The 13,711-nt window shown below is 33.7% G+C and overlaps 1 long non-coding RNA gene across 1 annotated transcript; it reads left to right on the top strand.

Moving 5' to 3' along the window:
- Positions 1–82: 82 nt before the first annotated feature.
- Positions 83–3,455, top strand: LOC127700160 (uncharacterized). Its single transcript, XR_007981478.1, has 2 exons — positions 83–470; positions 2,703–3,455. It is a non-coding gene; the product is annotated as an uncharacterized LOC127700160 (long non-coding RNA).
- The last annotated feature ends 10,256 nt before the right edge of the window (positions 3,456–13,711 follow it).

Here is a 13,711-nt window from a genome sequence, read left to right as displayed (position 1 = left end):
AAACCCCTAACAGGAGGGATTGTGCCTGATATTCATATGATGAGGACATAATCTTTTAATCAGTTTAATTGAGGTCTGCAATCTAATTAAAATATAGATCTCGGATTTCGTTATACTACGTTATACTACATACGAAGATCTAACAAGTACCCTACAAGGTTTCACTTTTGTGACCTTATATAACGTAATATTTGACCCCAGAAAGTATTTATATCGACCAATCAGAATGCTCCTTATAAACGCGACCTATGAACATGTTGAAGATGGCGACGTAGAAATGGAAAAACAACATAGAAAATGCATTAACTGAAATTTTGCCTTAGTACAAAGTGAAAGAATTGAAATTTGAGAAGAGACAAATTTTGGAAATCAAAGATTGCATGGTCAGGCTTCCAACATGCTTCAAACGGGCTATGGAAGAGTTTACATACCAGATATCTGCTACCCGATAATCAAGTCAGCATTCAAAGGTAAATTCTCGAAAATAAGAGTATTAAATGTTGACATTTTTCTATCATTGGGCAACTTCTCGAGTGTTTATTAAAAAAAATCTTTGTGGAGGATTCACAGTGTACTTTAAAAAAACATGACAATATCCCAGAAAATACATTGCAAGTCTTCATTTTAATTCTCCTACAAAAAAATTATAATTTACAAAGTCAATGAAGATATGGGATCAGATAAATCTAAATTCATTGGTAATAGTATATAAATCATAATGTCATCTTATTAATGATATTCTACTGTGTACTTGCAAAGATATACATGTATACTTATGCCAGCACATGCAGAAGAAGTTTTAATATCAGCATACTTTTTTTACTTCTGTCACACACTGATACATGTTGATATCATGTGGTGCTCCAGATAATTGTTAGGGGAAATTTTCTGCCAAGAAAGAAATTAATTGTTCACTATTCTTGGACTCGGCTACAGTGGGTCAGAATGGCAATTAGTGTTTCAGTGTTCATTAAATATTAGCTTAATGCTTTGTGAGAAAAATAACTTCATCCTGTTTATGTACATATAAAAAAGAAGATGTGGTATGATTGCTAATGAGACAACTCTCCACAAGAGACCAAATGACACAGAAATTAACAACTATAGGTCACCGTACAGCCTTCAACAATGAGCAAAGCCCATATCTCACAGTCAGCTATAAAAGGCCCCGAAATGACAATGTAAAACAATCAAACGAGAAAATCTAACGGCCTAATTTATGTAAAAAAAAAATGAACGAATGACAAGTATGTAACACATAAACAAACGACAACCACTGAATTACAGGCTCCTGACTTGGGACAGGCACATACATACAGAATGGGGAGGGGTTAAACATGTTAGCGGGATCCCAACCCTCCCCCTAACCTGGGACAGTGGTGTAACAGTACAATATTAGAACGAACTATAAAAATCAGTTGAAAGAGGCAAAAAGTGTTACTTGAACCGTTCCAGAACAAATGGTAAAATTTCTGAATTTTTCGTTTCCATTCTCTAACTTTTAGTTTGCCTCAACCAAATGTTATGAAACTTATACACAATACTTATTACCAAAAAAACTCAGATCAAGCACAAATTTGGGTAGCATCACTTTTACCGTTCTTCAGTTATGTCGTTTTATAACTTTATATGATCTGCAAGAGTGGGCATCATCTGTGTCCTATGGACACATTCCCCATTTATTGTAGTCTTTTATACTCAAATATTTAGCTTTAACTACATGATTGAGTAAGTTTGCAGAGGCGGATTTAGAGGGGGAGTTCAGGGGGCTCAGGACCCCTTTTTGGAAAAATTTGGTTGTTTATATAGGGAATCACTGAAGCATGGCTGTACAGGCCCCCATTATGAAGAAAATTTCTGGGTTCGCCACTGCTTTGTTTTCATTTGTAACATTACTAGTATAAATAATTTTGAAGACTTGATAAAGTGATTATGCTCTTGACTGATAGAATACTCTATCTTTAAATTCAACATGTCCAATACATATACTTGATCAATATATAGAAGAACAAGACAGACAAGGCTATCTCTATCATAGTACATACATGTATGTTAAATTGTTCAGAAAACAACCAACCATCAAACAAAATCAATAGGTATCTTATAAGATTAATGTCTGGAAATGATGATGCTAAACAAAAAGTAAAAAATGTGAAATGAAATGAAATACAAGTTTAAAGATTTGTGTACAGATTCTGATAATAAATACATGTACGTACAAATTTGATTAGGGAATCCACACCTCAAGGACTAATCCCAAAAAGGATTACTCAAGGGCCAGTGTTTTTATTTCCCCAAAAAATGTTCAAAGATAAGAAGATGTGGATCCTAGAAATGGATTCACAGTGTCAATTTATAAATTTACTTTTAGATAACCTACATGTATATCTGTAAGTAACATTTATTTAAGGACAATAAAACATTCTGTCATTAACCAGAGGAACATATCAATTAAAATGTGTTTGAATAAACACTAGTATTAAGTAACAGGGTACATGTAGGTAGGGAAACCCTAAACAAACATGCATGTACATTTTTTCTTCATCTTTTAGTCTGGAAAAGCTAGTAATAATTATTAAAGAAAAAAATTAAATGAGTTCCTCTGAAACGGATGTTAAATAATCTTAAATAAGCTTTATAATGGAGTCAGCATTGTTTTGAAATCAGAATATTCCATAAATATATTTAAATTGATATTTCAGGAGCAGACATTCTTCCCTGGTCTATATAGCTTTATTGAAAGGAATCAGACACAGAAAGTTTGGGGAAATGAAATTGAGAGTCACTGTGAATAATTCACACACATGCTAGACATAAAGAAATGGCCAGACACAGGCTCAGCTATAGAATCTGTATCAACTGGAAGCAACAGCATTTTCATCAGAAAACTAAAAAGGATGTGAAAAACATGAAACATGCATTTGGAAATGTTCAGCCGCCAAACAAATAGATATGCCAGGAAATGCAAATTGTTTGCTAATATAAATGTCAATGATGTCTGTACAAAAGCAAAGATATAAAAGCCTTTTTCATTTATACATGTAACAGTCATATACAATACAGATTTAAGACCATCAGACAATCTTTAAATCTTTGGAAGCCACAGTACCTAGTCCAAGACATTCCATATTTTCAACTCGTTATGAAGACAAATTTGACCAATTTGGTTTCCAATAGAAGTTTAAAAATAAGTTCTACATGTACATGACATGATGATCACCAGCAATGAAGGTGATATAGGATATAATGTTCAAAGTAGAGAAGTATAAAGTGAATTTGAACCTCCCACCATAATAGCATTCTGCACATTTTGGATCACATATGGATCAAGCTGTTGTACTTGTGAACTAAAAGATTGTTGCTTGTTTGTTGTCAGGTACATTGTACATGTTGACAGTGCTATAAGTTCATTAAATAAAATGCAGTTCAGAACAGTTATATTTTAGTAATAGATAGATTTCTTCTGTCTTTATTTGAACGGATAAACCAGATAATTAAGAAAAAAAAATTCTGACAACTATGTCTGTTCTGGAACTGAAGACTACCTTCACTTTTTGTATCTTCCTTGTTCATTTTCCTCCAGATAAATTACTGACTATCACCATGAGGCTTATAACATGTATAAGTAGGCTTAATTCCTCCAAGGTCTCCAGTTATGTCCTGTCTGTGACAAAAGTTTCAGAATACAAGACATGCAAAACATGAAATGCTAATCGGACAACAACATTTACTATTTATATGAAGTTTTATATTTCAGAGGGTAGAAATCATGGATTTGTCATTCTTAAAATCATAATCATGATAATGTATAAGGAATCCTTATGTTTAGAAGTTTCTGTCAAGACATTTGTCCATTGTCCTTATTCCCTTTTCATTGTAAAGTGCTCCTTAAAAAACTACATGTGTAGTGATTTTATCAAGTGAATTTGTGGCATATTATAAGTAATACGATAACTATATTTGGTATACATGTATGGGATCAAAGGTTTACATGTACATGTGTTGTCAGACGGGGTTCAACTTGTCTCTCAATTTCTTGTCGAGCCCCGGGTTCTCACTAAGGCGAGTCCTGGACTCATCATTTTCAAAACTTGCGAGTCCCAAGATGCATGAAAATTGTAAAATGTTGTATCAACTGAGCACATACATGTATATCACCATTTTATCACAAAAGTTAAAAAATAATCTAAATTTTGTGTAATTAGGGATAGTGATGCGGCGGCGTTAACTCACTTCTTAAAAGCTTAATATTGCAGAAGGTAGAAGATCTGGATGCTTCATACTTTGTATATAGATGCCTTATGATATGAAGTTTCCGTCAGTCATATGTCTATTGTCATTGACCTCATTTTCATGGTTCAGTGACTACTTGAAAAAAAAGTTCAGATTTTGTTTCATGGATCAGTGAATAAGGTTAAGTTTTCATGGTCAAGTCCATATCTCAGATACTATAAGCAATAGGTCTACTATATTTGGAGTACATGTATGTAATGATTGTAAGGTGTACATGTCCAGCTGGCAGGTGTCATCTGAGACCTCATTTTCATGGTTCAGTGTTACTAGTTTAGTTTTTATACGACCGCAAAAATTGAAAATTTTTTGGTCGTATATTGGTATGACGTTGGCGTCGTCGTCGTCGTCGTCGTCCGGCGTCGTCCGAAGACACATTGGTTTTCGCACTCTAACTTTAGTTTAAGTGAATGGATCTCCATGAAATTTTACCATAAGGTTCAATACCATGAAAGGAAAGTTGGGATTGATTTTGGGGGTTATGGTACCAACAGTTAAGGAATTAGGGGCCAAAAAGGGGCCAAAAATAAGCATTTTTGTAACTTCCAGACAATAACTTGTGTGTAAGTGTATGGATCTCTCTGACATTGTACCACAAGGTTCCATATCACAAAGGGAAGGCTGTAATTGATTTTGGGGGTAATTGCCTCAAAATGTTAGGAATTAGGGGCCAAAAAAGGGGCAAAAAACAAGCATTTTTCTAGTTTCATGACAATAACTTGTGTGTAAGTGTTTGGATATTTCTGAAATTGTACTACAAGGTTCCATATCACAAAGGGAAAGCTGGAATTGAGTTTGGGGGTAATTGCCCGAAACGTTTAGGAATTGGGGGCCAAAAAAGGGGCCAAAAATAAGCATTTTTCTAGTTTCCAGACAATAACTTGTGTTCAAGTGTATGGATCTCTCTGAAATTGTACTGCAAGGTACCATACCACAAAGGGAAGGCTGAGATTGAGTTTGGGGGTGATGAATCATAAGGGGGTTCAAAAAATTTTGGGGGGGATTTTTTTTTTTCTTTTTTTTTTCTTTTTTTCTTTTTTTTTTTCTTTTAAAATTTTCCATTTTAAGTTGGTTATTTCTGATTTATATTTAAAAGCAAATAATAATGATATGGTAGGAGATACACACCAAACAGGATGTGTAAATTATTATATAATAAGTATTGTGCAATAGCAAGAAATTTTCAATTGCACAGTATTGCACAATAGCAAGAAATCTTCAATTGCACAGTATTGCGCAATAGCAAGAAATCTTCAATTGCAGAGTATTGCGCAATAGCAAGAAATATCCAATAGCACAATATTGCGCAATAGCAAGAAATTGTCAATTGTACAGTATTGCGCAATAGCAAGAAATAATCAATTGCACAGTATTGTGCAAAGTATTGTGCAAAAGAAGATACTTCGTATAAATTGCTTATTTCTTGATCAATTTCAATGGGGTTTTATTCTTGAATTCTTGGGGTTCTTTAATATGCTGAATCTAACCGTGTATTAAGTTTTTGGAATTTGGGCCCCGTTTTTAAATTGGTCCACATTGAGGTCCAAAGGGTCCAAAATTTAACTTTGTTTGATTTTATCAAAAATTGAATTATTGGGGTTCTTTGATATGCCGAATCTAACCGTGTATTTAGATTCTTAATTTTTGGTTCTGTTTTCAAATTGGTCTACATAAAGGTCCAAAGGGTCCAAAATTAAACTTAGTTTGATTTCAACAAAAATTGAATATATGGGGTTCTTTGATATGCTGAATCTAACCATGTATTTAGATTTTTGATTATGGGCCCAGTTTTCAAGTTGGTCCAAATCAGGGTCCAAAATTAAACTTTGTTTGATTTCAACAAAAATTGAATATATGGGGTTCTTTGATATGCTGAATCTAACCATGTATTTAGATTTTTGATTATGGGCCCAGTTTTCAAGTTGGTCCAAATCGGGGTCCAAAATTAAACTTTGTTTGATTTCAACAAAAATTGAATATATGGGGTTCTTTGATATGCTGAATCTAACCATGTATTTAGATTTTTGATTGTTGGGCCCCGTTATCAACTTTGTCCACATTGAGATCAAAAGGGTCCAAAATTAAACTTTGTTTGATTTCATCAAAAATTGAATATATGGGGTTCTTTGATATGCTGAATCTAACCATGTATTTAGATTTTTGATTATGGGCCCAGTTTTCAAGTTGGTCCAAATCGGGGTCCAAAATTAAACTTTGTTTGATTTCAACAAAAATTGAATATATGGGGTTCTTTGATATGCTGAATCTAACCATGTATTTAGATTTTTGATTATGGGCCCAGTTTTCAAGTTGGTCCAAATTGTGGTCCAAAATTAAACTTTGTTTGATTTCAACAAAAATTGAATATATGGGGTTCTGTAATATGCTGAATCTAACCGTGTATTAAGTTTTTGGATTTTGGGCCCCGTTTTTAAATTGGTCCACATTGAAGTCCAAAGGGTCAAAAATTTAACTTTGTTTGATTTCATCAAAAATTGAATTATTGGGGTTCTTTGATATGCCGAATCTAACCGTGTATTTAGATTCTTAATTTTTGGTTCCGTTTTCAAATTGGTCTACATAAAGGTCCAAAGGGTCCAAAATTAAACTTAGTTTAATTTTAACAAAAATTGAATTTTTAGGGTTCTTTGATATGCTGAATCTAAACATGTATTTAGATTTTTGATTATGGGCCCAGTTTTCAAGTTGGTCCAAATCGGGGTCCAAAATTAAACTTTGTTTGATTTCAACAAAAATTGAATATATGGGGTTCTTTGATATGCTGAATCTAACCATGTATTTAGATTTTTGATTTTTGGGCCCTGTTATCATTTTTGTCCACATTGAGATCAAAAGGGTCCAAAATTAAACTTTGTTTGATTTCATCAAAAATTGAATTCTTGGGGTTTTTTGATATGCTGAATCTAACCATGTATTTAGATTTTGGATATTGGACCATAATAGGTGAATGTCCAATTTAAAATTTTTAAGTTCTTAGACCACATTCATTCTGTGTCAGAAACCTATGCTGTGTCAAATATTTAATCACAATCCAAATTCAGAGCTGTATCAAGCTTGAATGTTGTGTCCATACTTGCCCCAACTGTTCAGGGTTCGACCTCTGCGGTCGTATCAAGCTGCGCCCTGCGGAGCATTTTATTGTGTTTTGGTCTGTTTTTCTAATACTGTATGCAGTAGGTCAACTATATTTGGTGTATGGAAATATTTTACAATGTACATACATGTATCAGTCTGGCAGGTTTTATTTGACCTTGACCTAATTTTCACGGTTCATTGCTCAATGTTAAGTTTTTTGTGTTTTGGTCTGTTTCTCTTAAAATTTAAGCAATATGTCAACTATATTTGGTGTAAGGAATGATTGTAAGGTGTATGCATGTATGTATGTCTGGTAGGTATCATCTGACCTTGACTTCATTTTCATGGTTCATTTGCCCATATGGAATTTCCATGGTTTGGTCTGTTTGTTTTATACTACAAGCAATAGGTCATCTATATTCTGTGTATGGAATGATTGTATTAAAGGTGTACATGTATTTCCGCCTTGGTTTATCTGACCTTGACCTCATTTTCTTGGATCATAAATGTTAATGTGATACTTGTAGTAAAACTTTATAAGTAGGACTATCAACATAAAATCAATGGTCAGTATAGTAGGCGAGACATTTCAGCGTGTGCACTCTTGTTTCAACTTATAAGTCTACAGATATCTAAATAAAAAATTAAGGTATATACATTAGGTAAAAATAAAAGACGGTGTTCATGTGACCTCAACCTCATTTTACCCATCAGTGATTAAGGTTATTTTTTTGTGCAAATTAATATATATTGTGGTTAATTCCATTTCTCAGATTCTACACAATGTACAATGTATATAAAGCAGTAGGTCAAAGTTTACATATGAACAAGAAGAGATACTATACATGAAACGTTTATATATATGTTAATGATGATGATGATGATGATGGATAGCTGCTTACAGTCCAGTGGCAAATTAATATGCATATTCAGGACAAGAATATGTTTATGTGATGTGAATAATAACCCTGCTTTGTAATAGAACGACAGCAACTAAAATAGCAAAAAATAATTAAATGACATCTAGAATGCAACCTACATGTATATATAAGGCTTCAATAGAAGGAAAGGCAATTGTCTATGCAATATGTCAAGCTCTAGTCTTTAATGTGTCTATAAAAGTAGTGAATAAATTCAGCAGAAATATCTTGTTCATTGTGTCTGTGATAATCATTCATGTACATGTACATCACATCACTGCATGTACAAAAATGTACCACATCTATTTTATATAGATCTGTCATATGCATTTAATACACAATTCTAAAAATAAAAAAATAAAAACTAAAGGCCATGCAACATGTACTACAAGTATACAACAGGGTTTATACTTGGTACAGGCACATGAAATGTGATTGAATTTAATGAAATATTTTTTGTGTCACCTGAGACCATTGTTGTAAAATGTGACACTTAGTGATTACAATCAGCATAATCGTGCAGCAGCATAAACTATTTGAATAAAGTTTGATATTTCAGAAGATAGATGACCTGGATGTTTTATACCTTGTACACAGATACATTTTTGTGTACCTTATATGTGTAGTCACTAAGTTTCTGTCCAACAAATGTCCATTGTCCTTGACCTAATTTTTATGGTTCAGTGACTGCTTGATTAAAAATTATGCTTTTTTTTCTCATTTGAAATTTTCACTTTACAAATGTATTATGGTCAAGTCTGTATCTCAGATTCTATAAGCAATAGGTCAACTATATTTGGTGTATAGAATAATTGTTAGATGTACCACATATGCATTTTGGACTAGCAGTTTTCATCGAACCTTGACCTCTTTTTCATGGTTCAATTTTTAGTTGTTGTGGTTAAGTCTATTTCTCAAACTAGCAATTAGGCCTCTACATTTGGTGTATGGAATGATTTTAAGGTGAACATGTCCGACACAGGCATTTTTTTCTGACCTTGACCTTTTTCATGATTTATTATTTATGATTTTGGTCTATTTTGCAGACACTTTGAAGCAATAGGGCCACTATATTCTGCAGCCCTTCTATGTCAAGTATATATTGATCTTAAAAAATGACAGGTTATTGATAATTTAGTTTATTGCTTTCAATTTTAAAAATTTGATTAAAAGGTAAAAAAAGCTAGAATTTTCATTTTGGACTAAGGGAGCTACCATTTGATTTTTATGGGGGGGGGGGGGGGGGGGGGGGGGGGGGGCTAGGATGAAAAATTTTGTTCTGCATTTTTTTTAGTAGTAATATCTGTCCTGCCTTTTTATTTTTCACTCTATTTGGTCCTGCCTTTTTTTAAAGTTTATCCTGACTTTTTTTTTTACCTAAATTGTCATCCTGAGGCCATGTTTGTTTGCCCTAACCCTATCTACCCATATAATAGCTGCCTACTCAAAATCTTTTATTGTCCTGATGTGAAAAAGTTTTTTTTTTAATCAGATAGGCATGAAGACTAAAAATCATCTGACACTTTAATTACTCTTTACTGAAATAAAAGAAAATGCCTACCTACCTACCCACTGTCTCTACCTTTGGGTAGGGTTTGGGCAAACCAAAATATTTTTAAGTGTGGCCTGACTTTTTTTTTTGCAAGTGTCTCATCCTGCCTTTTTTTTACTCAAAACTCCTGTCCTGCCTATTTTTTTCAAATTTCATCCTAGCCCCCCCCCCCCTAAAAATAAAATGGTAGCTCCCTATATAACTTTTTCAAATTAACTTGGATTTGAATAAAACTCTACAACTATCTCAATCATATATTGATCTTACAAAATGCAAGGTTATTTGGAAGTCAGGTTTATTGCTAGCTGCAAATGTAAGGATTTATTTAAAAGGTAAAAAAGCAAGAATTTTCAGTTCGAGCTAAATTCACAGCTATCTAAATCATATATTGATATTACAAAATGCCTGGTTATTAGTCCCCTACTGTCAAAGTCGAAGGGGACTTTAGGTTTGCACTCCATCCGTCTGTCTGTCTGTCCATCTGTCAGTCTGGCAAATCAGTTTTCCACACTTTTTTTTTTCTTCGTGCTTGAAGATATTGATTTGATTTTTGGTGTATTGTTTTATCATGACAAGTTACAGATCAAGTTAGAATTTTATTTATCAATTATTATGTCAATGATAGACAAGGATTGGTTTTTTGTATATATGTATCTGCTACAGCATGGGAATTGTATAGGAAATACACATGTATTTAAATATATAGCCTACTACCTAAGATTTTTTTCTTACTAGATACAAAATAAAAGAGCCCCCCCACACCCCACCTGACAGTTCACAAAAATTCGTACAGTAAGGCACCTCTCTAGTAGACTCGACCAACTGAGCTAAAAAAAACTTCACCAGAGCAGCTAATAGAGGACAGTTTTTGTTCTTGTATGCAAGCCGAGGGGGGTGCTTGTGGCGCTAAACATATATATGTATGGTTTATCAATGCTTAGACTTTTTACATGTCCCATTCAAACTATGCATAGTTTGCACCCCCTTATCAAAATCCTTGAACCACGTCTGGCAGAGGGAAGCAGTCAGGGGCGGATCCAGCCATTTATAAAAGGGGGGAGGGGTTCCTAACCCAGGATAAAGAGGGGGGGTTCCAACTATATGTCCCCATTCAAATGCATTGATCGTCAAAAAAAAAGGAGGGGGTTCCAACTCCCGGAAGCCACACACACCCCCTGGATCCGCCTCTGGCAGTGCTATAGTGTACAGTTTAACAGTGTTTACTGTACTCTTTAATTTCCACGATTACGATCCGACCTCAAGTCATAAAGCATATGAGGCACATCTGAAAACTTTGACAAACGTCACATATTTCAAATATTCATGGCTATAGTTACAATATGACGACGAAAGAGATTTAAAAACTATTTCCAAACGATTAACAATCGAAGCGATAAATTTTAAGTCCCATTGTTTTTATTTTTTGGATACCCTCGGGACCTTTCAATGAACCTCATTCAAGTAAATATGTTCCGCGTGCGCTGTTCAGATTGGATAACTAGAATTCTGATTGGTTGAAAAAGTCACATGCAAAATCTTTCAGAAGTGAAACCTTATAATACGGGTAGTTGTTAGATCTTCGTATGTAGTATAACGTAGTATAACGAAATCCGAGATCTATATTTTAATTAGATTGGGAACTATTGACAATAGACAACAATATTTTCTATAAAGTTACATTGTTGTCTGTACATCTCAGTTTGTCAACCATTTAGAGGCCCTGTACACTAGTTGGTCCAGCGACTTTGAATTAATCAGCAATGTTGCTGTCCATCAGATTGTCTTTTTCTGAATTTTATGCCGACAGGCGAGACATATCTCAGTGTCATCAGTTTATTTTGAACCTAAAGTTACTTATGTTTTCCGACTCCATAAAAACAATCAAATTAAAATCATTTGTAAATAAAAATGTTCATTTCACAGATCCAATTTTTTAACATTTAATTAAAACACGATACCAGTATATCAAATGGTAGTTTTGAGTCCTGTCCAAACCGAAATATTGAGCAAAAAAATGGGGCAAAAAGTAAAATGGATGGGTTGCGCATTAATGTCTCTTAAGCAAAAAAGAATAGTCTTTATACTGAACATTCAAAATATAAAATATAAATTGGGAAAAAGTCCTTAAACAACAACCCAACTGAACTGGTGGAAACTGTATGTGAAGTTCCATAGATCTGGATAAAAAAAAATGTGACCATATTTTGAAAATCTGCAAAAAATGACAAGTTCCCAAATGTGGTATAATGGAAAAAAAATACCAAACAATTCCATAATAGCAGGTACACGACTGCAATATATGTCGTGCAATAGTTGTGTAAAGTGTTAATAAAGGATGTGGGGTGAAATTAAAAACTGTGGGAGCAATTACAAATTAATAGGTACACAACTTCAACATGTAAGAAATCTTTTTGTGCAGTGTCAGTGATCCTGGTTAAAAAGTGTAGGAGTTAATCACACAAAATAGGTACCAACTTTTCCATGATCGCCGAACATTACCATAATATAAGCCGGTTTTGGACGGTCTATTAAAAAAGAAATCATATAGGTAATTTAATGGAAGAAATTAAATTTTAATTATAAAGAAAAATTTTAATCAGATTTAATTTCTTTTTATTCAAGTTGTAAAATCTTCCTTTTAAAAATTAACCAAAATATACGAAAAAAGACCAAATATATAGAAATTTCGAATTTTTAAAAATATATTTGCAGAATTAACATTGTATACAAACTTCTGATTAAATAAGTAGATGTCAGACATCTTCCAACAGTGATCACACATTTACAACTCATCACTGTCAAGCTGCTGACCAAATATAAAGTTTCTGTTTAGTTATACATAAAAAATCTGTGATGGGAAATTTTAAGCCTTTTAAGTATATCAACATATGGAAAAATTCAAAGTATCGACAATCAGGAAGAAGTTGTCTAACAAATCCTGTCACATGTTACAACTCATCACTGTTAATCTGCTAACCAAATATCAAGTCATTCTGTTTAGTTGTTTCGGTTGGGGGAGGGGGCTCGGTGGCCGAGTGGTCTGAGTAGTCCCACTATTGTATCACTAGCCAGTCAACACTGAGGTTGTGAGTTCGAATCTCGCATGGGGCATGTGCACTCGACTCCAATCTTAATTGACTAGGATTGTCAGTTTACCTACCGAAGGTCGGTGCATGGTTCTCTCCGGGCACTTCCGCCACCAATAAAAAAACTGACCGCCACGAAATGGCAAAATAGTGTTGAAAGTGGTGTTAAACACCAATCAATCAATCAAATGTTTAGTAGTTTCTGAGAAAAATGTGACAAATGTTTTTTGGATAAACAAACAGAAAGTGGACTGCAATATAGCCTCACTCCTAGAGAGGGATATTTTTTTAATATTTTTTCTATGGTCAAATAAATAGAGTGGTACAGTAAAGAATACGGAACTCTTGATTAAGAATAGAAGTCATCAGAAAAGGACAAAAGAAAACAAATCGAGACAAAAAAGAAATAAAAGTCATAAAAAGATGGGGACATCAGCATAATATCAGAACCGCCAAAGTGGTCAATATCAGATACACAAAGTCTAAGTACCGGGTATGATTTAAATCACTTGAACAATTGGACATCAGATAAGCAATGTCTGTTGTATGAAAACGACAGGAATTGTAGACATATTCAAAAGTGTATCTTGTTTCTCATTTTTTATATAGATTAGAACATTGGTTTTAAATTTCCTGTTTGAATTGTTTTACACTAGTCTTTTTGGGCCCTTTACAGCATGCTGTTCGGTACGTGTGAGCCAATGCTCCGTATTGAAAGCCGTACTTTGACCTATAATTGTTATCTTTGTATACAGTGTGACTGGATA

The sequence above is a fragment of the Mytilus californianus genome, unplaced genomic scaffold (genome assembly GCF_021869535.1).
Source record: "Mytilus californianus isolate M0D057914Y unplaced genomic scaffold, xbMytCali1.0.p SCAF_49, whole genome shotgun sequence".
Classification (NCBI taxonomy): Eukaryota; Metazoa; Mollusca; class Bivalvia; order Mytilida; family Mytilidae; genus Mytilus; species Mytilus californianus.
The sequence above is the reverse complement of the archived record's forward strand: the minus strand, read 5'-3'. Positions and strand labels throughout refer to the sequence as shown.